This window comes from Lepidochelys olivacea, assembly GCF_965140295.1.
Source record: "Lepidochelys olivacea isolate rLepOli2 genome assembly, chromosome: 1".
Lineage (NCBI taxonomy): Eukaryota > Metazoa > Chordata > Testudines > Cheloniidae > Lepidochelys > Lepidochelys olivacea.
Genome location: NC_140411.1, coordinates 303791640 through 303818830, shown reverse-complemented (window position 1 = coordinate 303818830; position 27191 = coordinate 303791640).

Sequence of the window (27191 nt, the reverse complement as noted above, 5' to 3'; positions counted from 1 at the left end):
TATTTTATGATTTGACCAATTGTGACATTTGAAGAGCCCTATTGTTATTTATATGAGCAGTTCTTTCAGTAGATCTGGCTTTGAACTTCTCTTGGAAGCCAGCTGAAAATATTTCATTCAACAGAGGGTGGCGGGGGGTGAGGGGAAGGGGAGGAGGGGAAACTAGCCTTTCATATTATTTATAAATTGCAGCTGGGTGTTTTTAGCTGCCAATATATGCAACATCTTTAATATTTTAGAAAAAAATAATTGCTATGCAGAACATAGTAGTTATATTTGGACCCAGTAGTGAAGGAGATAGACACAAGAGGAACTGATTTAAACATGGCTATCTGCTATGGTATCTTTATTGCTCTGGCAACATGCAGAAGTAATGCTTTGCACTGAATACAGAGTGTCCAACCATTTAAAGGGGCAAGGCATCACATTCCTCCACCTTACTTTAAAATACTTTCCACATATGTATGCATTATTGTTTGCATGACTAACATAAAACACTACATAACTTAACTAAAAATTGCAGGTAGACTACTGCAGACTTCCAAGTTGCAAGGGATTATTCTGAACCAGTACAGGAACTCACTAGCTAACAATGTATAAATACAGGCAAACCACTTGTTTTCATACCTTCTTGGGATCATGTGGTGATGGTGGTACAGCTTTGTGGGGTGAATCAGGAACAGTCAGTGGTAAGGAATCAACAGGATCTAGTACCAACATTTATTCCAACAGGACATTCAAATTAGGAGTTGTAACAGGAAGAGATTCCATTGGAGGAACAGAAAATCCTACTGGAACATTCCCAGATGCTGGTACTTGCTGAGGCTACAACTGGTCCATAAGTCATTTCCATAAAGTACCATTGGATAGTTTTACCAAGAACGACAGGTCCTGTGCATTTCACAAGTTCTCTAGGTACCTATTTCACTCGATAACCATAGTTGCAAATCCACACAAAGTCTCCTATTTGAAAATAACAATGATGAGTTCTACATCATCGATCAATTTGCAGAGCCCGGGATTTGGCTACAAATCAGGCAAAATCAGGATGTAGCAGGTCCAATCCATAAAGCAGTTTCTTTGTTGATGTCTGTACTAGTGGTGGGTAACACTTCATCACTTCTTGGAGTTGATGGGAGCTTGCGCAGGGCACGTGTGACAGCCCATCAACATTGCCATACTAAGTCCTTTACGGAATTAAATAGCATAAGAATGAGCTGAAAGTAGCAATGCCCATCATTGCATATGAGCAGCAGATAAAGAAAGAATTCAATGTTTTGGTCCAAAAATTTAAATTAATGGGCAGTGATCCATTAGCAGAGAAGTCCCTAGGGCAGTGTTTCCCAAACTTGGGAAGCCGCTTGTTCAGGGAAAGCCCCTGGCGGACCCAGCCGGTTTGTTTACCTGCAATGTCTGCAGGTTCAGCCAATCGCAGCTCCCAGTGGCCGTGGTTCGCTGTGCCCGGCCAATGGGAGATGCTGGAAGTGGCGCGGGCTGAGGGACATATTGGCCTCCACTTCCAGCAGCTCCCATTGGCCTGGAGCAGTGAACCGCAGCCACTGGGAGCCGCGATCGGCCGAATCTGCGTACGCGGGAGGTAAACAAACTGGCCCGGCCTGCCAGGGGCTTTCCCTGCAAAAGCAGCGGAACAGGTTTGGGAACCACTGACCTACGTCAACCAAACTTGTAATCTCATCACAAAAAGAAAGTAAGTTAGTTTGACAAGATCTATTTTCCATAAACCCATGTTGATTGGCATTAATTATATTACCCTCCTTTAATTCTTTATTAATTGAGGCCTGTGTCAACTGTTCCATTATCTGTCAGTCTGACAGGCCTACAGTTACCAGGGTCATCCTATATACCCTTTTTAAATATTGGCACAATGTTAGCTTTCTTCCAGTCTTCTGGAACTTACCCAGGGTTGCAAGACTTGTTGAAAAGCAACATTAATGGTCCAATGAGTCCCTCAACTTGCTTCCAAGTGTTTTAAAAGAGCTGGCTATCTGTTCCTGCTGATTTAAAAATATTTAATGTCAGTAGCTCCTGTTTAACCTCCTCCGGAGGATTGTAGAGGTGAGGGTTAGTTAATAACTTGCTGTTGGTCTATAGCAGCAGTAAACGGATACTGCCCGTACTGGCTTGGCTGTGCTGACTAGCAGTCCATTCCGTGTCATCCAGCGGTGGGTAGTGGGGAGAAAATAGCAGGTATGCAGTGCATGCTTATGCCAGTGTGCCAGGACCTCAGATCTGGGGAGCTTGCTCCGGGGACTCTTCCTTCCCTGTATGGGTATGTAGCCCAAGTCATGATCTAGTCCTAAATTTGGGATACTTGGGAAAATTTCTCTTGCCTGGAAGAAAATTAATTCTTGCCAAAGGAGGATTCCCAGCTTTAACAAGCAACTGATTCTTCTTTAAAAGTGACCGGAGGCACTACTTTTTTTATCCTATGTGCGTATTTGGGCAAAGGTAGAGCATGCCAATTACACTTAATCAGATTTCCCCACTATTTAGTCTTTTTAATAAATAAATATTCGTAAGCCACGTTTCTGCAGCTGCCTGCTGAGAATTTAATTTAGTGCCATGGGTATCAATGGTCTTACCAAGCATTTCAGAGGTTTCATAAGCATTATCCAGCTGTGACTGAAAAAAAAATACTTGGAGCCTATCTATCCTCTCAAGGAAACAATTGCTGCATGCATTTCAATACTATCCCCTTCTTCTGTGATGGCAAGGTCATAAGTATCTGGGGCGCTCTGAGAAAGTAAATAGCTGGTAAATCCACTGGTCCCAGTAGCAAATGCTGGTGCAGGAAGTTTGAAGCTAGCTGGGGAACCCTAAGGACATGAATCAAGAGGCCAGAATTGCGGATGCCGATGGAGCTGCTAAAGCTCCTCTGCTGTTGCTCCCACGTCTGTGCTTCCCCCATGAAACAAGAACACAATGTTCAAAGAGAAAATTTTTCAGAAGAAGCAGAGGTAGATAGTGGAGCCAAACTTGAAAGGAAAACACAGTAGAAAAGGATATGCTGGCATAAAGCCCTGTTTCAACAGAACAGCTTAACAAACGACCATCCGGCCTGCTCCCTGCCTCAGCTGTTTTCTCCTAACTTGCTTCTGGGCTTTTAAAGCCTGATTTGCAAATCATCAGTGTCCACAGTGCACCTAGCTTGCATGCATGATTACTGGAAATACCAAATCTGCGAGGAGGTCACAACGACTGAGTTTTGCCATTCTGCATGCATTTTTTGCGTGTGGCCCTGATGATGGGGTGTTTTTCATATCTATTGGAATTATTATTTCTCCAAATGCAGCAGAGAGCTTGCTAGGATTATTACACAACATGTTTTTCAAGAGTGATTTAACCAAAGTTTGATTTTACAATCTGTACCACACTTCAAATGTAATATGTCTCCTTTGCAAAACAAGAGAATATATACTAGTAATAGGATAAAAGTAATATGTGCCACTTGAATTAGAGGTAAGATCTGTGAAGGTAGGAAGTCAATTGTAGAGCTGTCACATGTTTACAATGAAAGGTAAACCTGGGCTGAATGTGCATCTGTAAATTTGCTTATTAAACTGTTTCTCTTACCCTAATCTCTGCCTATCTGTTCTTGGATTGTGCAAACCTCAGAGAAGAGGGGTATTTGGAAAACATGTAGACCTAGATCCACAAAGGGACTTAGGCATTGCAGTGCTGAGCATCCCAGTGCCTAACTTTTAGGCACATAGAAAATCACGGGAACAGCCCTGTGATCCACAAAGCTGAAGTTAGGCACCTAGTCTCCCTGTACAGTGAATGCGTGGAGACAGGCACCTTACACTGCAATCCACAAAAGCCAGCATGCTAGGCAGGGAGCCACCTAAACTAGCCAGTGGGAGATGCCAATAAAAGAGTGTGTGCAAAGCCCCATCTCTCTTAGAGGTAGGTGCCTAAGTCCAGGCCGCAGGGAGGTGCCTATCTCTGCTGAGCAATCCACAAATGGGAACCTGCTGGAGTCTGGTGGCTTAGGTGCCTAATGCATTGCTTGCAGACATGATTTAGCCACCTGCCATGTGCCACCAAAAGAGCTGGAGGAGGAGCCAACCTTAGAACTTTTGGTCCAGCTGTTAGAGCATGTGGCTAACTTAGGCCTGGTCTACACTACTGCTGTAAATCGATCTAAGCTACACTACTTCAGTTATGTGAATAACATAACTGAAGTTGATGCTCTCCCGCCGGCTTACCTTATGCTTCAGGGAGGTGGATTACAGAAATCGACAGGAAAGCACTCTCCCTTTGATTTAGCACATCTTCATTCTACTGCTTAATCGATGCCGCTGTATCAGCACTGATTTAGCTCCATAGTGAAGACATGGCCTCAAGTTCAGTTTCCCCCTCTACCAGCAGGGGAAACAGGATTTGAACAGGGGTCTCCCACATCTCACAAGAGTAGTCACACCACTGAGCTGTGAGATATTTTGAGGGCAGTCTCCTCTGCTGAAGCTGTTCCACTGTGGCTAACTAATGAAAGAACGATTGGAGCCAGGGGCCCATTCTTGGGCTCAGTGACTGTTCCACTGTTGATAAATAGTTAAATAGTCATTGGGCCAACAACAGAATGACTCTATCAACAAGTGGTTAGGGTGCCTTGAGGGAGACCCAACGTCCAGTCCCCTGGCTCCAATCACTGTTTCATTATTTATCCTCAGTGGAACACCCTCAGCAGGAGAGACTGAAAAAGCTCCAATATCACAATGTCCAGGGGTTAGTTATACCATACTCCTGAGACATGTGGGAGAGGCCCATTCAAATCCTTTCTCCCCATCTGGCGGAGCGGGAGCTTGAAGCTGGATCTCTCACATCCCAGGCAAGCGTGCTAACCACTGGGCTAAAAATTATAAAGTGGGCACCACTGCCTCCTCTTCCCCTGCCCAGATTTTGAATGGGGCTGACCCAGTAGGCAGCCTCTGAGTGTGCCTACTGGATTGGTCTTTGCCCACAACGTAGGCAGACAAACACCAGTCTACCCTCTGTTTGTGAATCATTCTAGGGCTCAGGCAGGAGATAGGCATCTGGATGCCTAGAAGGAGGAAGCAGTGTGCATGTCTAGAGACAGAAACCTAGGTGCTGAGGGAACTTTTACCCTGAAAATTTAGATGCTGAGTGGATTTAGGTACCTTGACAGTTTGGTGCAAGTTTTGTGGATTGGAGGGGAGACAAAACTGGGATTTAGGCACCTGAATCTGGGGTTTAGGTGCCTAAGTATCTTGGTGGATCTGGGCACTAGTACACTGTGGTGCTGCTGTAAAAGGAGTCTTTAATAAGGGTAGCTCAATTTGCATACATTTCAAGCACACCTGTCCGGAGCCGGACTTCTCACGAAACATAGGATCATCTTTAAGCGTCTGTCCATTTATAAGATGTTCATTGCTACAGAACACAGGTCTCATGCAGAGCCTGGTGAAATTCAGTGGTTTCAACTGAGCAGGGGTTGGACTAGATGACCTCCTGAGGTCCCTTCCAACCCTGATATTCTATGATTCTATGAAACCTAAACTCAAAACAAAACCCAGGGGCAAAACAAAGACAAGGCTTCTCTAAAAAAAACCTAGCAACTGTGTGACACGGAGCTGCCGGCTAACAAGTGAGCTAGCCTTCTGATCACTTAGGCACCAGTTAGTTCCCCTGGAGAAGGCTGAGTGGGGAATATGTGGCTAATTAGCTGACCAGTCTGGAGTCTGACAAACCAATTAGCCATCAGCTGAGGGCTATAAAAGATGACACAGGACAGAAGTAAAGGAAGAGAGGATTGGGTTGGCTGAACTCAGTATGCTCTGAGATTCCCAGGGGAGGGAGTCTCTGGCCCTGGGGGAAAGGGCAAGAAAACACTGTAAATACTTGGCTGCACAAGAGTGTATTGAGATTGGTGGTGGGAATATAAATAAATAAAGTGGAAGTGCCATTCATTGGAGAGGCTGAGAAGTTTCTGGGCATGAGTGGGCGTGAATGGAGTGTGCCCCTTTACAGGCAGGAACATCTATGTTTTCACAGCTCTAGTAAAGTATACATTTATAGAAAGGTATGTGGGGGGCAGATATGAGATGTATGTGTAACCCCCTGTGCATTATGCTGAAAATGGACTAAGTAATGATTTCAAGCTTATTCCTTATTTCCTTTCACTAACTGTAAGTCACATTAATCCCCTTACTCATGTTGAGCAGTATTTTTAGTCTGCAAAGGAAGGTATAACTCAGTGTTAATAAGGATGGCAGAATGTGACCCCATGTGAGTGCACAGAACAGTATGTCAGGGAGGAGAAAAGACTTATTGTATAGGATCCAAAAAGATTCCCTAAAACACAAAGCAAGCCAAAATGACAGGCAGTGATCACATGTGTGTTTCTAATAAATGATTCCATATGGTATCACTGAGAACCTGAATTTGTATCAGCAATTTTCACTGGCTGTTAGCATATTGTAAGCTGATGGTGCATAATATCCTTGACTTTTGTCCAATATTAGTTATAAATGGACAAAGTGCCTTTTTAGTTCCAATATTTAAGCATTTTAGTGCCTTTTATTTAAAGATCTCAACACACTGTGAAAACCATGAACTTATAATGACAAGCCAGGTTCATTCCCTGCAGCCAACCCAACTAGGATGTTGTTACAAGTGCACAAACACTATTGAATTAATCCTTACACCATGTCCGTGAGGAAAGTGGTATTAGTTTCCCTGTCTGATTAATGATTCAGAGTACTTAACTTATGTCCACGAGGTCAGGCTGTGGTCCAAACTGTCTGAAGGGCAACCTACCTTCTGAGAATGCAGCTCTACAACCTGAATATTTACCAAGCATAGATCCCTGATCCCTAACTTCTAGCCCTGTGTTTTAACCATCATGTTATTCTTCTTGAAGTCCCTGAACCTGCCATCAGTGAAGTCACCACCCGAACTTCAATAATTTCAATGATGCATAATTGGGCCTATTCTAGAAAATATCAATTGTTGGATAAATGTAACACACTTGTGCAATAACTCAGCAGGCTGTTGTGTCAAAGTTAAGTACATTTTTTAATGAAGAAATTAAAAAAATATCCTTTAAATAATTCAGAAGAGCCCATTTAACTTGCAATAGACTGAATGGAGAAATGCTCTGGCATCAGTCACCAAAACATATTGCAACTCTGGGAAGCTGTAAATTATTTGAATGATCAAATTGTTTTTTTAAATTATCCATCTTGGGAAGTTTGGATTTAACATTATTCTGTGAGATACAAATAAATAATCGTGTAGTGTAAAGCCCACATTTGCACACTTTTATGATATATGTAATCTTGTTTTCTTTCCTCCAGTTTGTAGAAACCACAAACTTTGTTCTTTCTCCATCTGGCAGAAGATCGTAGAATCATAGAATATCAGGGTTGGAAGGGACCTCAGGAGGTCATCTAGTCCAACCCCCTGCTCAAAGCAGGACCAATCCCCAATTAAATCATCCCAGCCAGGGCTTTGTCAAGCCTGACCTTAAAAACTTCTAAGGAAGGAGATTCTACCACCTCCCTAGGTAATGCATTCCAGTGTTATACCACCCTCCTAGTGAAAAAGTATTTCCTAATATCCAACCTAAACCTCCCCCACTGACCTTGAGACCATTACTCCTTGTTCTGTCATCTTCTACCACTGAGAATAGTCTAGAACCATCCTCTTTGGACCCACCTCTCAGGTAGTTGAAAGCAGCTATCAAATCCCCCCTCATTCTTCTCTTCTGCAGACTAAACAATCCCAGTTCCCTCAGCCTCTCCTCATAAGTCATGGGTTCCAGACCCCTAATAATTTTTGTTGCCCTTCGCTGGACTCTCTCCAATTTTTCCACATCCTTCTTGTAGTGTGGGGCCCAAAACTGGACACAGTACTCCAGATGAGGCCTCACCAATGTCGAATAGAGGGGAACGATCACGTCCCTCAAACTGCTGGCTATGCCCCTACTTATACATCCCAAAATGCCACTGGCCTTCTTGGCAACAAGGGCACACTGCTGACTCATATCCAGCTTCTCGTCCACTGTCACCCCTAGGTCCTTTTCCGCAGAACCGCTGCCTAGCCATTCGGTCCCTAGTCTGTAGCGGTGCATTGGATTCTTCCGTCCTAAGTGCAGGACCCTGCACTTATCCTTGTTGAACCTCATCAGATTTCTTTTGGCCCAATCCTCCAATTTGTCTAGCTCCCTCTGTATCCTATCCCTACCTGCCACCGTATCTACCACTCCTCCTAGTTTAGTATCATCCACAAATTTGCTGAGAGTGCAATCCACACCATCCTCCAGATCATTTATGAAGATATTGAACAAAACCGGCCCGAGGACCGACCCTTGGGGCACTCCACTTGATACCGCCTGCCATCTAGACATGGAGCCATTGATCACTACCCGTTGAGCCCGACAATCTAGCCAACTTTCTACCCACCTTATAGTGCATTCATCCAGCCCATACTTCTTTAACTTGCTGACAAGAATACTGTGGGAGACCATGTCAAAAGCTTTGCTAAAGTCAAGAAACAATACATCCACTGCTTTCCCTTCATCCACAGAACCAGTAATCTCATCATAGAAGGCGATTAGATTAGTCTGGCATGACCTTCTCTTGGTGAATCCATGCTGACTGTTCCTGATCACTTTCCTCTCGTGTAAGTGCTTCAGGATTGATTCCTTGAGGACCTGCTCCATGATTTTTCCGGGGACTGAGGTGAGGCTGACTGGCCTGTAGTTCCCAGGATCCTCCTTCTTCCCTTTTTTAAAGATGGGCACTACATTAAACTTTTTCAAGTCGTCCGGGACTTCCCCCGATTGCCATGAGTTTTCAAAGATAGTGGCCAATAGCTCTGCAATCACAGCCGCCAACTCCTTTAGCACTCTCGGATGCAACGCATCTGGCCCCATAGACTTGTGCACGTCCAGCTTTTCCAAATAGTCCCTAACCACTTCTTTCTCCACAGAGGGCTGGTCACCTCCTCCCCATGCTGTGCTGCGCAGTGCAGCAGTCTGGGAGCTGACCTTGTTCATGAAGATAGAGGCAAAAAAAGCATTGAGTACATTAGCTTTTTCCCCATCCTCTGTCACTAGGTTGCCTCCCTCATTCAGTAAGGGGCCCACACTTTCCTTGGCTTTCTTCTTGTTGCCAACATACCTGAAGAAACCCTTCTTGTTACTCTTAACATCTCTTGCTAGTTGCAGCTCCAGGTGCGATTTGGCCCTCCTGATTTCATTCCTACATGCCTGAGCAACATTTTTATACTCTTCCCTGGTCATTTGTCCAATCTTCCACTTCTTGTAAGCTTCTTTTTTATGTTTAAGATCCACAAGGATTTCACTGTTAAGCCAAGCTGGTTGCCTGCCATATTTACTATTCTTTCGACACATCAGAAATCTTTCAACACCCAAAATGTACCTGTGGGACTAATAACATACCCCATAGGCCATATATGTCAGCTGTGTTATGCGTGTAGCCTCTGCTAGCAAAGTAGCATAGTCTAATTATAAATTGATGATACCTGGACATCAATGAATCATAGGACTGGAAGGGACCTTGAGAGGTCATCTAGTCCAGTCCCCTGCACTCAGGGCAGGACTAAGTATTATCTAGATCATCCCTGACAGGTATTTGTCTAACCTGCTCTTAAAAATCTACAATTATGGAAATTCCACAACCTCCCTCTGCAATTTATTCCAGTACCTAATTACCCTGACATGAGTTTTTCCTAAAGTCCAAACTAATCCGCCTTTGCAGCAATTTAAGCCCGTTGCTTCTTGTCCTATCTTCAGAGGTTAAGGAGAACAATTTTTCTCCCTCCTCTTTGTAACAACCTTTTATGTACTTGAAAACTGTTATCATGTCCCCCCTCAGTTTTCTCTTCTTCAAACTAAGCAAACCCAATTTTTTCAGTCTTCCCTGTAGCGTGATGGTGGTCATCCCTCCCCCTCAGGCTCGGAGAGAGGCCACTCTGCCTCTCCGTGTCACAGTGGTCAAATTAATTAGCAAGGGAATTAGCAAAGCACCAGTCTGTAGCCCTGGCCCTTTGGGCAGGGCCCAGCAACAATCGGTAGTCTCGAGGTCCTGGTTCTCTGGACAGGGAAGAACAATAAGCCATTTGAAGGCTTTGACTCTTTGGGCAGGGCAGAGCAATAGGCAGTCTATCACCCAGATTTTGGGCTGGGGAAGACAGCAAACAAATACAGTCAGGTTCAGCCCTTTGGGTAGGGCCAAGCAACAGCAGTCTAAAGTCTAGCTCTCCAGCCGGGCAGACAGCAGACAAACACAGGCCGCTCGACCTAAGATGAATAGGCTGCCACCCCAGGGGTGGGATTGGCAGCAGGGGGTAGGAGGACCCAGGCCCACCCTACTCCACCAGATCCCAGGCCATGGCCCTAACAGTGTCAGGGAATCCCACCACTGGGTTGGCAGGGATCTTGCCAAAACATGCTGATTGCGCTCCGACAGCAAAACCAGACTAACGTCTTGTTTCCCTGGGCTACTTCCTACCACAGTCTGGGGATAGGACTCAGTAGTCCAAGGGTCCTCCATGTCTTCGGGGTTCTCAGCAGCAGGCAGTCCTGGCAGATGCTTGGGGTACTCATCAAATGGCAGTCCCAGCAGCTCCTTGGGGTCCTCCTCCATGGGCAGGGGGTGGTACCACTCGGTCCAGGGGTTAGCAGCAAGGCAGAGGTGTCTGACTCCTTCCCTAACTCTGGCTTAACTGAGCTGGAGGCTCTGCCTCTTATACTTCCTCTTCCACCTCTGTTTCCAGCATGAGGGGTGGGCCTGGCCTGGCTCTGCCCCCCAGGGCCCTCAGTCTTCGAGGGAGGCCATTCCACCTCACTACATTCTCTCATAGGTCATGTTTTCTAGACCTTTAATCATTCCAGTTGCTCTTCTCTGGACTTTCTCCAATTTGTCCACATCTTTCCTGAAATGTGGCACCCAGAACTGGACGCAATACTCCAGTTGAGGCCTAATCAGCGCGGAGTAGAGCAGAAGAATTACTTCCCGTCTCTTGCTTATAACACTCCTGTTAATACATCCCAGAATGATGTTTCCTTATGCTACATTATCAACTGTTTGACCAGGGAGGAGTTTGGTAGCTACTATTATTTGCTCATTATTACTAGGGTAGCACCTACAGTCCATAACTATGGGGTCCTAAACCATTGTGCTGGCCACTGCACAGATATAAAAGTTTCTGCCCAGAGAGCCTAGAATCTAAAGAGAAACAAGACAACTGAAGTAGAGGACAAAGGCGGCAGTAATAAATAAAAAAAAAAGGTTGCTTATTATCAAATGTAATACGAATGCTTCCTAGGATTTTTTTAATGAGAATAGTGACTCACTAAAGAGGCCAGCTGTCTAGCTAGAGAAAATAGCTGTTCATTCCCTAAGACAAGTACACAGAAATGAAATGCAAACAAGGATTTCATCCAATTTATCTCAACTCATCTATCTAGATTCTTATAATACATCCATAACTATAGGATCTGAGGAACTGCAGTCATGATATGCAGAATCCTCTCTGGTGGTGTCCTAGCTGAGCTGAGAGAGTGCTTCTCCTTCTAAGAACATGAATTCCCACTACAGCTATTGTTCCAGTGGGACAATGAAGCTGCAGAGCAAAAGAGAATGCTTAGGAGTGTGTAAAAAAAAATGCACCCATGAGCTAGGACTAGATTATGGAACTCATGCCACAAGCGATAATAATGACCCGGGAGCTAACCTCTTAGAACTAAATGGAAAAACTCCATTGCTTCAACCAAATCTTCTCTCAATAACTTCTTCCAATACTCACTCACTTGCACATTCAAGCAAACAAAATAATCCTGTAAATTAAACAAGCTATTTCTCCCTCTGGGTGAAAAGAAAGACAGACAGTTACAATTGGTAGTTCTGTCTTTAAATACTGAAGGGGCACTTGAGGAGATGCAAACATACACACACTTCGTGCTCTCATTGCAACTTTTTGGGGGATCTTTTTTGTTTTGTTTATCCTTTAATATAAAATAAATGCTATTCAGGGTATATGGAAAAATAGGACAAGGATGGGATAAGCAGCCCTGAATTAAGAGAGGATACCAAACATTGTTCATACAAAAGAACTCTTCTAAGAAGGGTTTTGATAGAGCTTTAGTGTGAGACCTTGAAAGAAACTTGCTCTACAGTTCAAGAAAGCACCACTACAAACTTGCCACATGGAGGCAGGAAGGTCCCATCGACAGATGAAGATAATGCACCAGAAACACTGTTCAGCTTTGCCTTGCCAGTCACCCAGGAAAGGCAATGACATTGGTTTACCATATTGTATTAAAGTGTTCTTGGCTTGGTACCAGCAATCTTATCTAATACCAATTGCATTATGCCCTCTGCTCAACCCAGTCTATTCACTGTAAAGAGTTCAGAGCCAATATTAATAACAGGAGGCAGACTTTGGAGGCTGTATCTAGAATAAGCTACAAAGAGTCACAAACATTAGTAGAAACCTTCAATCTTTTGTCTTAAAAAGCCTTGTCAGTGGTAAAAAAGAAAAAGAAACTGCAGCTGATTAATGCTTGTTGCTCTCCTAGGTCACGTGCCCTGCATTAAATTGTATTGCACTGAAGTAAGTTGGAGAAAGATTGCCTGACTTGTCTCCTCACACAAATGGGATGTGTATCTTATGAAGCTACCACAGTGAGCAGAATTCTAAATAGATAAAAATAAAGCACGTGCCTGATCTACCACTACAAGAAAATACACTGGTGTGCGGTAGAGGTACTGACACTCTCCAGACCCCAAACTAGATAATTCCAAAGAAGCCAAAGGTTGGGGAGGGAAGAAGAAACTAATAATTCCCAGGAAATAAAATAAAATTATATGAATGTATTGCTCAGAAACGTGCTGGGTTGATGGCACTGGAGTTTAATGTCTAGTTAGAGAATATATACAGCTACAGGAGGAGATCCCTGATACTGCCCTAGCAGGTTCAACCCTGACCTGAAGAACCACCTGTATGATGAGAGGCTTGTTCAGAGTCCATGCCGCTTACTTTGCCCATGGCCTCTCTACTGAGCACCAGCAAAGACACCAAGGAGCACAGTGGATGGAGACCACAAAACTCATTTCTTAAATGAAGTTAGTCCAGTGTAACTGAGATTGGGGTCTCGCCCTATGTTTCACAATGACTGAGTGTATTGGCTGAGCGAGGATTAGTTTTGTTTTGTACCTCAAAGATCATAAAATATTCTCACAGTAAAGAAACAGGATAATCGTTTGGGTGGGTAGAAAAACTGAGTGGCATGAAAAGAAGATGTCAAGGTCCAATTTTTCGTTTAAAGGAACAGGATACTATTAAAAACAGTTAGCTGAGTTAATATTTACTCCTATATATTATTTAAAAACACAGAGGGTCTCACTGATGCCAGGGCTGAATTTAGACAACCCCACTAATTTCAATATTTACTCCTATTTACACCAAGCTCTGATGCCTTGGTTTACTAGGATTGTCCTACTTTTAGGATAGCCCAGTTGATTTTAAACCACTTTTTCTGGCCCATTTTAATATAAGCAGCTTGGTCTAGCCATCTTTCCCTCCCTCTTCCCTCTGCCACTCACCATTCCCTGAGACTCTGCCTCCTCATGTGACTTACCTGCAGCCTACTCTCCAGTTTCCTGCTGCTTCCTCTCTTACTTCTGCAGTTGGGCCCATCTGTGCCTGGGCTGTGCAGATACTCTTTCTCCAGCTCCCACCCGCAATTCCTAGCTCTTTCTCTGTCAGGCCTCAAAGGCTGCCACCTCATCACTGAGGCCTGCTGCCCTATGAAAGGAAATGGAAGTTTCACAGATTGTGCCTCAGATACTCCCTCATCAGCCTGGGTGGCAGACTTCAAGAAGAAGGTGGCTGCGTGGAAACAAAGGAGGGAAAGCAAACTGACTGAAGCAGAGAGGAGACAGTGTTGCTATCAGTCCAGGCTCTGATGAAACAATGCTGAGGAAAAATGCAGAAACTGGATTGTTTACACTGAGGAATTATTTCTCAGAAAGGGAATGTTAAGGCTGAATAGCAGGAAAATCATTGCTTCGGGGCTGTCTATATTGAGACATATTTCTCACTGATTTCTTAAACTGGTTAGAGTCATCACTAATTGGTTTAAAATCTGTCAATTTGAACTGGTTAGAAAATTTCCCAAATATAGACAGGCCCTTAGTGCATAATATAATCACACACAGAAAACCTGTCTCTTGGGAAATTTAAAAGTCACTAGCAAACATACAATCGGGAACAGTCCTGCATTGGCAGGGAGATGAGCCATTGTAATACCAGTAAAAAGAAAAGGCGTACTTGTGGCACCTTAGAGGCTCCTGCCACTTTAAGATTCTGTGGGAGAGATTCTGCGTGCTGCCTCTGCATCGACACTGCAGCGGCTGGTGTAATTGGCAGCTTGGATAGACGTACCCGTGCTAGCTTTGATTGAGCTAGAGCACTAAAAGTAGCATAGCCACAGCAGTACGGGCAGCAGTACAGACTAGCTGCCTAAGTACAAGCCTGTCTGAGACCCTAGGAATGTACCTGAGTGGCTACACTGTGCCACTGTGGCTATGCTGCTGTTTTTAGTGCTTTAGTTCACTCAAAGCTTGTGTGTGTATGGTTACCCGCAGCTGGAAATTACACCTCCAGCGGCAGTGTAGACATACCCTAAGGGTACATCTGCACTTGGAGCTAGGGGTGTGATTCCACGTATAACCAGACCTTAAGAGGCACAGTCCAGCACTCACAGCCTGGGTGAGGGTGCTATTAGGATGGCTTTAGCCCACCTTTTATCTTCCTGGAGATGGGAGCCGTCCAAGTTATGCCCTCCATCCAGTGCCATGCTATGGGCTGCAGCTCTGCTCAGGATTTCCACACATGTCTTGCTGCTGACATGCCCCCCCGTGCTCCCACCATGCCCCCTACGCCAGAGTTTGCAAGGAGAGTCCTCAGGAGGCAGCCTTACCGCTTCTTCCCTTGCCCAGATATTGGGCTTTTAAGGCCCTTTTGTGCATCATAAATAAGGCAGCGAGGGGGTGAGGCCATCATAGCTCTGGGCTTGTTTTTCCCCGGGTGAGAGGATTTTGTCTGGGGCTGGAATCTAGTCACACGATGACATGAGACTGGTCCAGCATGCTAGTGAATTCAAGCCATCTGATTGGCTGCCTGCCCCACCTCTGGGGAAAGAACAACCAGTCAGAGCTGCTGCAGTCAGCGCTCTCTCCCCCTCCCCTCAGCAACCCCAAGCCATTCTCACAGAGAGGTGGGAGCTAAAGAGCCCAGCAGCTCAGGATGGCTCTGTTCCCTCCTCCCCGCTCCTCTTATGTGGGCAACAGGGACAGGATGGTGCTTCTGTTCCTTCCCCTGCAGCCCCTAGGCCTTGGAGAGAGGGCGAAGAACCCCCGAAAGAGCATAGGTGAGGCTGGGGGGAGGGGTACTGATCTGAGGGGGGAGTGAACTGCTGGGTGGTGGGGGCTGGGCAGTTGGGGCGGGGGGGATGGGCAGAACATATAGGGGGTAGAACAGATGAGGCAAATGGGCGGGGGGTGCAGAACTGATGTGGGGATGGAGGGGACAGGTTTTATTTGGTGGTTGGGGGAAAGAATTAATTACTGGGCAGGGAATGGGCATATGTGGGGATGAGAGTTCCAGCAGTAAGGGGCAAAATCCCCTTTCCCAATAAATTAGGGAGAGTGAGCAACATTAATTGGCCACACACCCACACCAGTCCCTCCGCCCTCACACACACACACACACTGGACGTGGGTAGAGGGAGTTGAAATGAAACAGGACCAAAAAGGGCAATATAACCTTTTTTTTAAAAAAATCTCATGTTTTTTGATCTCTTGGGGTTGGCAATACTGTAGAGGATTGCACCCCAAGACTTTTTCTCATGGTTTATGTTTACAGAAACAGACCAGTGGCTTATTATTTATTAATACTTTGATAGACTATTTAACTGAAAGCCAGCCTGACTGCACTTCATGCATTTCTCCCCTTTCACTTCCCCCAACTCCATAACAAGTGGAACACTGCAACTTCCACTTAAAAAGAGCAAATCAAAGACTGTAGCACTGTGGTAAATTTGAGGAGTGACCTTCTTCCGAGCAACAAGTGTGAGAGAAAGGAAATTCGGGGGTAAGTCTCCTTTTACACAGCATCCACTAGAAAGAGAGTCCCTTCCCACACAGCACTTAGGAGACAAGAGACAGGACACTGGATCTCCCAACTCAGTGCCCTAACCACCAGGCTACAGAGTCATTCCCTCTCGCTTTCTGGTCCAATAAGTCTTTAAGTATGTGTGAACAGTAGAACAACTTCAACAGGAGAGACGGAGGGAACCCCAGCTCAGAGTATCCTATAGCTGAGTGGTTAGGGCACTCACCTAAGAGAGAGGAGCTGCCTGTTCAAATCCTTTCTCACCATTAGGCTGAGGGGAGAATTGAACCTGTAACTCCCATGTGAATGCTCCAATGGATGGGCTAAAAGTTATAAGACAGGCTTCGACTCCTGGTGCCGTTTTGTGTGGAGTTAGGAAAGTACCTAACTCATTCTTGCAAAAAGTAGCTTAGGTGCCTAAGCCACTTGACTCAAGGAAAGGAGTTGCTGGCTGTGCATAGCAGGCCGTGATGGGTGCCTCCTGGCAACTGTGACTTAGGCAGTGAACTCTGTGAGAGTAGTGGGACTTAGGACACACACACCCTTTGTCAGCATCTCCCATTAGCTAGCACGGGGGGGGGGGGGGCTTCCTACCTAGGATCCCAGCTTTTGTGGATCCCATTCTTAGATTCCTCTCTCTCCCCTTTCGTTGTAACAGGGAGTCTAGGCACCTAACTCAGACTTTGTGGATCCCATTGTTGTTCCAGTGATTTTCTAGGTGTTTAAAAGTTAGACATTGCAATGTCTATGTCCCTTTCTGAATCCAAGCCTTTTAGTTACCTCTTAATCTTCTCATTGATAAATTAAAAGATGAACTAAAAGAACTTCTACAAGCTGAATGAATTTATTAAGGAAGTGCTAGAATCCTACTTTATCTATCAGGTTTTATATCTGTGAAGTAGCTACTAAAATCCAATTCCCATTTTACAGATCAGGAAATTGAAACACAGAAAAGTGTTTCAATTGTAAGTCAGTGGCAGAGTCAAACTGGAGGATTCCAGACATTGTCATATGCTCTAATCACTATGTGTCACTCCCTCACCATTCCCAATCCTTGTCCTTTTAATTTAGGTATTAATGTTCTCTCATCACATCTTCTCTACAACATAAATGATGCCTTGTGCAATTTGGAAATATTTTATCACTGTTGAGTCAAATCTTTGTGTGAAGGTCAAATCTTTGTGTAAATAAATACAGATATGTTTCAGAAACAACTACAATAGGCAAACCTCAGCAACAGACTTGAGATGTGAAACCAACCAGAAGTTCAGATGTTTATCTGACCTGATCAACTCTGCAACGAGGTGGGCCTGTTGCAAAAACAGGCTCTCTCATGAGACATCCAGTAACTCCTGCAGCTGTCTGTGTTGGAAATATTACAAATCTATCCTTTCCTGCACGCTGTTCTAGCACTTCCAGGAAATATAAAAATGAAAGATAAATTAACCCAACTTTCCCAAAGAAGGTTTGCTTTGGTATAGAAAAAAGTTTGTCAGTAGTTTACCTAAACTGGTTTCACTGCATCATAGAATCATAGAATATCAGGGTTGGAAGGGACCTCAGGAGGTCATCTAGTCCAACCCCCTGCTCAAAGCGGGACCAATCCCCAACTAAATCATCCCAGCCAGGGCTTTGTCAAGCCTGACCTTAAAAACCTCTAAGGAAGCAGATTCCACCACCTTCCTAGGTAACGCATTCCAGTGCTTCACTACCCTCCAAGTGAAAAAGTATTTCCTAATATCTCACCTAAATCTCCCCCACTGCAACTTGAGACCATTACTCCTTGTTCTGTCATCTGCTACCACTGAGAACAGTCTAGATCCATCCTCTTTGGAACCCCCTTTCAGGTAGTTGAAAGCAGCTATCAAATCCCCCCTCATTCTTCTCTTCTGCAGACTAAATAATCCCAGTTCCCAGTCATAATATACAATATCAAAGAATAAGAGGAACCTGCACAAATTAGCCAGTCTCTGAAACGTTGATGTATCTGATTGTTCTTTGTAAGTGAGAAACACCTTTGGCGTGGCCTTTGCAGTTTTTAATTGCTCAACCTCATCACAATCTAAGTCTTGCACTACAGATCTGCCACATTCCGAACACTCTTCTATTGTAGATGTTGAAGAGGGTTGATTAAGTGTTGCTAGAGCTTCATTTTTCTGATAAATGGCAATGCTAGGTCAATATTTTAAACCATTTAGGAATGAAACCTGCCTGGATGGTGAGAGCCTGCCAGCGTTTGGACCCTTGAGTGTAAAGTCCATGTGAAAGGTAGAGCTTTTATTTAATTTCCTTTCCATGATGGAATGATGTTCCTTGCAGTTGCCATGGACCACACTTTCTTTGTGATATAAACTGATAAATGATTTGTTAAAATAACTTGCTCAAATGTGTGTATTTTAAAATAACAATTAGAGATTACTAATATCTTGCTTTGGTTTCACACCTAACCTTTTTTTACTTCACACTTAAAGGTTTGTCTCATCATAATTTCCTGTTTTATATTCATACTTTAAGGTGGGTGTCAGGATACTGGTCAAACTTAAATGAGGGTCTTTTTCAGTCCTATTTTTGAACAGATTGCAACCTATTTGCTTTGCAAATACTTCCAGAAGGGAAATACCTGTCATTTTTAGTACTTTCTAATACCTTCTCTGCCATAAGTTATAACAATCTTTGTACTAACTTATGTCAAGAGCCATCTTAAATTAATCATGATAAATCACAATTCATTTTCTGGAATGTCATTCCAACAATTATTTATATGATAGTTTCAATGCTATCAGGGTCAGGGAAGGTGTCATAGTTCCGCATTTCCACATTTAGTAAATTAAAACCCATTCTTATTAAACACTTCTGTATTGCAGTAGTTGTCCTGAGGCTTCAGCAAGTTTGGGCTCCATTGTGCTAAGTACTGCAAATAGAAAATGAGTTTTCTTGTCCTAAAGCAATTAGAATCTGAACAGCAAGACCTGATGGGGGGATAAGACTATGGGGTGTCTGTCATGGAAGTAAGGAAAGGGAAGATGGGGCAAACCCCACAATTTAGCCTCATGACTCTCAATGAAATTAATGAGCATTGTATGGCTGACTTGCCTAGTTAGCAAGGAAAAGTTCATCCCTTTTTTCTGCCATATCCAACTTTTAGGGGCACTTCCAGGTCAAAAATGGGCACACGATAATCTAAGGGTCAGAAAAATGACCCAATCTGCTAGAGGTATTTCAACCTTTTCATGAGACACGCCCAGCTTCTAGCTTACTTCAGTTTGGACACCCTCCATCTACTCAGACAGTTGAAGAATTTGTGATTTAAGCCTGTTCTGCTATTTAACTGAATGTATTTGCAGTCAAAGGTTGTAGTTAATGCTGTAATGTGATATGCCTTCTAAGAGAGCAAATAAACAAACAAGGTATATTTTGTGATGCATTATCTTTGTTTCTTATGGTTTGTTCACTTAGGACTAGATCCACAAATGGCTCAGCATTGCAGCACCTAACTTTTAGGTGCCTAGCCACCCAGTAAAATCCACAGCTCTCAGTGCTCAGACTCCCTATACAAAGCATATGAAGAGATAGGTGCTTAAGTATGGGATCCATAGAAGCCAGGCTGTTGAGTGGGGAGCTGCCTAACCTAGCCACCTGGAAAAGCTGAGGAAGGGGTGTGGCCTAAGACCACCTCTCTCAGGGAGCTAGGCTTCTATCTGTGCTTGGGATTGAAGAGGAAGATGAGGGTAGCACCCCCCTTATAACAATTAGCTCAACTGTTAGGGCATTCACCCTGGATGTATGGGAACCAATGTAAATTCCCCCTTCTGCCTGATGTAATTTGACTTGGGGTCTCCCAGCTCTCAGCAGCGGCCTAACCCCTAGGCTATGGGGTATGCTGGTGTTGGGCTTTCTGGGCTTCCTGTTGACATTTTTCCACTGTGTATATTTAATTAAATATGCATTGGGCCAGAGAGAGAGAGAGAGAGAGAGAGAGAATAGCTTTACAGCCCAGAGGTTAGGGCACCAACCTGAGGTGAAGAGCTGCAGAGGGCTAGAGCTTGTGCCCCTTGAAGCATATGAGGTTAGGCACCCATGGGTAGGGGAAGAAGTAAACCCACCCACAACCTCAATTATAAATGGAAAGGCAGGGGCAGACTTACTGAGCCAGAAGGCTGTGGCAGCAGAACCATTTATGAGGAGCTCCCTCCCCATAGAAGCACCAGCCCTGCTGCAAACTTCTAATGCCTTGTCTGTAGTAGCATATTCTGCACCTGTTGTCAGCAGCTCATCTGCACCAGCATTGACAATGGTTTAAATGCTAATGTAGATAGGGCTAAAGCCTCTAACCCGGTGTTGATTGAAGCTAGTCTTCAACAAGAAGGGAATGTGCTGGTGTAGACAAGGTGTAAGTGAATCTTTGAGCACTAGAGAGGACTCATACTGAGGGTGGGTCTCTATTCCCCCAATCCAGGAGGACGACTGTCCTACTATACTGCGTAAGCAGAGATGCAGTTTGGATTCTTTCCAGTCAGAAGAGCAAAGATTCCACCAGGAGATTAGAGGCAGCTCTCCATGGTAGTAGGAGGGGGTTACTCACCAAACTCCAGTGCTACTCACTGTCCCTGCAATCCTGTGCAGTGCTCTCCCTGCCCCCATTACCTGTCCATCTAACTTTTTCCAAGTGTGAAGAAGTAGGTTCTCTTCCTGTCCAAAAGGCAAAATATGTCAAATTATAGGTTGGGTCTAAATGTTGAGTGAGGTGGGGAGGCTCAAAGGTCTTGATAATGCCTATGGCAGAAAAATGACTTTCCTTCTATCATTCTAAACCATCTGAGGAAGACCAGCATTGAGCAGCATCTTTTGATGAACACATTCTCTGCTCTTTCCCTGTTCTCATAATGGGGAGGATTACTTTATTCATGACATAAGATACCAAAGCTGATACCCAAGTAGTGAATAATATGGTCACTTCTAATTAGTTACCTAACCTGTACCCCTCATGCACAAGAGGAAAAAAGCTATAAAAGCAAATATGAGCAGCTAAAGATTCCCCAAGTGGAAAAAGTCAAATCAGGTCAGGGCTTGTGGCAGAGGAACCTGTCATGGAGAAAGGCTGCAGTAATGAGGAAAACATCAATATTCAATACTAACGGAGAAAAAGAAGGAATATGACATGAAATAGGACTCTTTGTATGGCCTGTGGCATTGCTGTAGCTGCTCATTCTAATGACAGTCAAGCTGAAGACAGTCACTATGGGTGTGAAGATGCAAAGGGTCCAATTTCACTCTAAGTTATACATCTGCAACTTATCGGACTTTGACAGGGTGGCATACATATAAAAGAAAGCAGAATTTGGTCATGTCTACTTCAGTCTCTCTCCTGTAATTTAGGCCAATAATCCTAGAAAAATCAGAACAACACTATTCAAATAGCCAGGAGAAAGGAAAATAAAGAAAGCTTCTTAAATATTTTTCATGTGACTGCTGTGAGAAACAATATATCCTAATGGACTCTTCCCTTTTCTCTGTGTATGTATAAATAAAATATAAATAATTCAAAAACATCTGATGAAGCTATGAGTAATCAACATAGCTAAGAAATTCTCCACAGCTCCGTGAATGCTAGGTGTGGCCAAACACCATAACTTGGCTATTATTGTCTGAGATCTTGTATAACTAGCTTACAATTTACTTATGTTGGAGCATAGAGGCCTTATAACAACGAACAGCAGTTTTCTTTCTATCTACACACTAATTTCTTTTGCTAGATCTAGGCCAGTCATGCTACTGTATAAAATAGGAGGATGGGATAACTCTATGCTGTTGAGTAAGTTATTGGTTGTCAAGTGAAGAATGCAGAAGCAATGAGGGAAACTGAAAAACATCTGTTTCTTCCATCAGAGGTCTATTTCAGGATCCCAGAATATCAGTTAGCATTTAACAAGTTCACATAGTGGTTCTAAAACAGTTCCTGCTTAGAACTTCTGGGATTCTACAGTTGCAACCAAACTTTTCAAGCTGTATTCATACATAATTAAAGTAACCACTCATGCTAGGAACTGATTGATGAACAACATGCCAGATAAGTATAATATAGGAACATGACAAATATAATCATATCTTTAGATGAAATGATTAAAATAAAGAACAAATATTATCAGAAATCATATTACATTTGCACAAAGTTGTCAGAATAATTTGTTGGTGAAATACTTTTTGTTAATGGTGTCGAGACATCAGATATTTGTAAACATGGCCTACGTCCACAAGCCTAACTCTCCCCTCTCCTAGCATAGGTGCTTTGGGAAGAGTTACAGCTATAAAAAGGGCAACTGCAGAGACAGAAGAGGAAGAATGCATGGGAAGGTAGGAAGAAAAGGAGTACTTGTGGCACCTTAGAGACTAACCAATTTATTTGAGCATGAGCTTTCGTGAGCTACAGCTCACTTCATCGGATGCATACCGTGGAAACTGCAGCAGACTTTATATACACACAGAGAATATGAAACAATACCTCCTCCCACCCCACTGTCCTGCTGGTAATAGCTTATCTAAAGTGATCATCAGGTTGGGCCATTTCCAGCACAAATCCAGGTTTTCTCACCCTCCACTCCCCCCCCCCACAAATTCACTCTCCTGCTGGTGATAGCCCATCGAAAGTGACAACTCTTTACACAATGTGCATGATAATCAAGTTGGGCCATTTCCTGCACAAATCCAGGTTCTCTCACCCCCTCACCCCCCTCCCAAAAACCACACACACAAACTCACTATCCAGCTGCTGAGTGAACCCCAGGCTATGGAATCTTTTTGTTATCTTTATAACAACTGAATTTGATTTATGCTGATAATGAAATGTGGACTAGATAAGGGAAAAAAAATCCTGCCAATTACCGATCTTACTGTCAAGTCACCCTACCAGCCTTTGGTCTTCTGACAAAGTTATCTGCACCTTTTCCTGCTTTTTTAAAATTCTTTTGTTGAGGGTATGTGGTAGAGGTTTTTAAATTATTAGAGAATTTGCCACAAATATGATTATGTGCCAATTTTAGTGTAATCTGTTCTGCAATAATCCCTTTGAGAATTTACTGAGCAATGAAAGTGTTCCAATGATACCTGTTTTGTTGTCCAGTATGCATATTTGCAGTAAGAGGTTGTGACATTAGACTTCATATAATTTCAATGAGAAGTTACAGAAAAGAATTCTCTAGTGGTCTGAAGTCCACTTCCTCTCTATTCAAAAAAGTAGCTCTAATCCACAAAAAAGCTTCCTAAAATGTGCTTCTTAATTCTACAAATTGCCATTTCAGATTTCTCTAGAATCAGGAAGAGCAGCACTCTAGTTTTTCTATCTTAAATGTTATTGATTTCCATTTTGTACAGAGTTGTGTGACTCAGTGTCACATTCCTCCTGATTAGGTAATATTTTGCAATTTCACTTTGAAGCATTTCAGTAAAGTTCTCCTCTTTTCATTAATTAGTACTTTTGATAGCCTTTGCTGTATGTTATATTCATATGCTGTTGTTTAACCAGTCCTTGCTGTTGATTTTTCCATTACTTCAACACCCACTTATCTGTCATCAATGCAAAATCCAACAACTTTTATTCTCACTTGAGAGTGAATGTATGATTGATCCCACAACCAGTTTTCTCAATTTCTATTGGGGGGTGGGGGTGGGCAGAGAACAGCAATTTGAGAAGAGAACTCAGAACCAACTACCCCTGAATGTATGTAATGTTATCAGTGAGATTTCAAAAGCACACACAAGAAACAGAAGTTATAGCACTCATTAATGATGGCCATATGTCTGAATTTATCAGGATGGTCATCGTGTGACAGCCGGTTCTGCTGGATTTTTCTAGCAGTTTCAGTAAAACCAATGCAGAGAATATGGTTGAATCTGCTTTACCCTTTGTTCCACCCCTTTGACTCCTCCCTGTCTGAGTCCCTCCCCTTTCCTCCTATCAGGAACAGAAATTGCCTCTGTGTTTAGCCCATTATGCAACCTGATAGCTGATGCCTCTCAATAGCCTCTTCCTTTTGTTTCTACTGTGCTACTGTTTCAATTTGTAGACTGAGAGGAGAGACTCAGAAAGAGGGATTAGTGGATGACAGGTCAGGTCAAGTGAGCTGCTGCTGGGATCCAATTAAATAATAAGATGGAAGGAACTGAAGTAGACATAATGTGGCAGGGAGGAGAGCAGAGAAGACTGGAAGAAGATAAGAACGGCCATATTGGGTCAGATCAATGGTCCATCTAGCCTAGCCCAGTATCCTGTCTTCTGACAGTGCCAATGACACGTGCCCCAGAGGGAATGAACAGAACAGGTAATCATCAAATGATCCATCCCCCGTCACCCATTCCCAACTTCTGGCAAACAGAGACTAGGGACAGCATCCCTGTCCATCCTGGATAATAGCCATTGATGGACCTATCCTCCATGAACTTATCTAGTACTTTTTTGAACCCTGTTATAGTCTTGGCCTTCATAACATCTTCCAGCAAGGAGTTCTACAGGTTGACTGTGCATTGTGTAAAAAAAAACTTCCCCTTGTTTGTTTAAAACCTGCTGCCTATTAATTTCATTTGATGACCCCTAGTTTTTGTGTTATGAGGAGTAAATAAAACTTCCTTATTTACTTTCTCCACACCAGTCATGATGTTATAGACCTCAATCATATCCTCCTCCCTAGTTGTCTCTTTTCCAAGCTGAAAAGTCCCAGTCTTATTAATTTCTCCTCATACAAAAGTGGTTCCATACCCCTAATAATTTTTGTTCCCCTTTTCTAATTCCAGTATATCTGTTTTGACATGGGGCGACCACATCTTGAATACTGCATTGAGATGTAGGCGTACCATGGATTTATATAGAGGCAACATGATATTTTCTGTCTTATCAATCCCTTTCTTACTGGTTCCCAACATTCTGTTCTCTTTTTTGACTGCTGCTGCACATTGAGTGGATGTTTTCAGAGAACTATCCCCAATGACTCCAAGATCTCTTTCTTTAGTGGTAACAGCTAATTTAGACCCCATCATTTTATATGTATAGTTGGGATTATGTTTGCCAATGTGCATTACTTTGCATTTATCAGCATTGAATTTCATCTGCCATTTTCTTGCCACATCATCCAGTTTTAAGAGATCCTTTTGTAGCTCTTTGCAGTCTGCCTGGGACTTAACTATCTTGAGCAATTTTCTATCATCTTCAAATGTTGCCACCTTACTGTTTACCCCTTTTCCCAGATCATTTATGAATATGTTGAATAGGACTGGTCCTAGTACAGACCCCTAGGGGACACCACTGTTTACTTCTCTCCATTCTGAAAACATTTATTCCTACCCTTTGTTTCCTATCTTTTAACCAGTTACCAATCCATGAGAGGACCTTCCCTCTTATCCCATGACAGCTTCCTTTGCTTAAGAACCTTTGGTAAGGGGCCTTGTCAAAGACTTTCTGAAAATCTAAGTACACTATCTCCACTGGATCCCCCTTGTCCACATGCTTGTTGACACCCCTCAAAGAATTCTAGTAGATTGGTGAGGCATGATTTCCCTTTACAAAAACCATGTTGACTATTTCCCAACAAATTATGTTCATCTACGTGTCTGACAATTTTGTTCTTTACTATAATTTCAACCAATTTTCCCAGTACTGAAGTCAGGCTTACCAGCCTGTAATTGCTGGGATCACCTCTGGAGCCCTTTTTAAAAATTGGCATCACATTAGCTATCCTGCAGTCATTTGGTACAGAAGCTGATTTAAATGATAGGTTACAGACTACAGTTAGTAATTCTGCAATTTCACATTTGAATTCCTTCAGAACTCTTGGGTGAATACCATCTGGTCCTGGTGACTTATTACTGTTTAGTTTATTAATTTGTTCCAAAACCTCCTTTAATGACACTTCAATCTGGGACAGTTCCTCAGATTTGTCACCTAAAGAGAATGGCTTAGGTTTAGGAATCTCCCTCACATCCTCAACCACATTGACCGATGCAAAGAATTCATTTAGTTTATTTGCAATGGCCTTATCGTCCTTGAGTACCCCGTTAGCATCTCGATGGGCCTGTGGCACCACTGGTTGTTTAGCAGGCTTCCTGCTCCTGATGTACTTAAAAAAAAAATTATTACTTTTTGAGTCTTTGGCTACCTGTTCTTCAAATTCTTCTTTGTCCTTCCTAATTATATTTTTACATTTCATTAGTCAGAGTTTATGCTCCTATTTTCGTCACTAGGATTTAACTTCCAACTTTTTAAAGGATGCCTTTTTGTCTCTCACTGCTTCTTTTATTTTGTTTAGCCATCGTGGCACTGTTTTGGTTCTTTTACTATGTTTTTTAATTTGGGGGTATATATTTAAGTTGAACCTCTATTATGGTGTCTTTAAAAAGTTTCCATGCAGCTTGCAGGGATTTATCTTTTGGTGCTGTACCTTTTAATTTCTGTTTAACTAACTTCTCAGTGCGAGATGATACCACATCATCATCTGGAAGGAGGGTTCCAGCTATGGGATCATTTCTCACTGTTCCAGTTGGATGTTCTCCTTCCCTGAGGCCTTCATCCTCCTCAACAGCTCAGAGGCTATCAGACCAGGGGGTGGTACCGTTCTACTGTGTCCCGGAAAGTCTCATCTATGTACCTCTCTGTCTCCCTTAGCTCCTCCAGTTCAGCCACTCTGGTCTCCAAAGTCTGTACACGGTCTCTGAGGGCCAGGAGCTTCTTGCACTGAATGCACATATATGCCACCTGCCCATAGGGCAGGTAATCATACATGCTGCATTGGGTGCAATAAACTGGATAGCCCCCACTCTATTGCTGGACTTCTGCCTGCATTATCTTTTTACTCCTGGCACTTGTTCCTTTGTTGTTTTGGTTTTATAAGGGGGTGTTTGGCTTTAAATTTAAAGAATGTTAAGTGTATCTAGCCTCCCCGCCTCACATTCTCACCTGGAGAACTCCATCGCAACTCCCTTGTTAGTCACTCCTGTTTGCTAGCTCCTCTGGTCGCTTA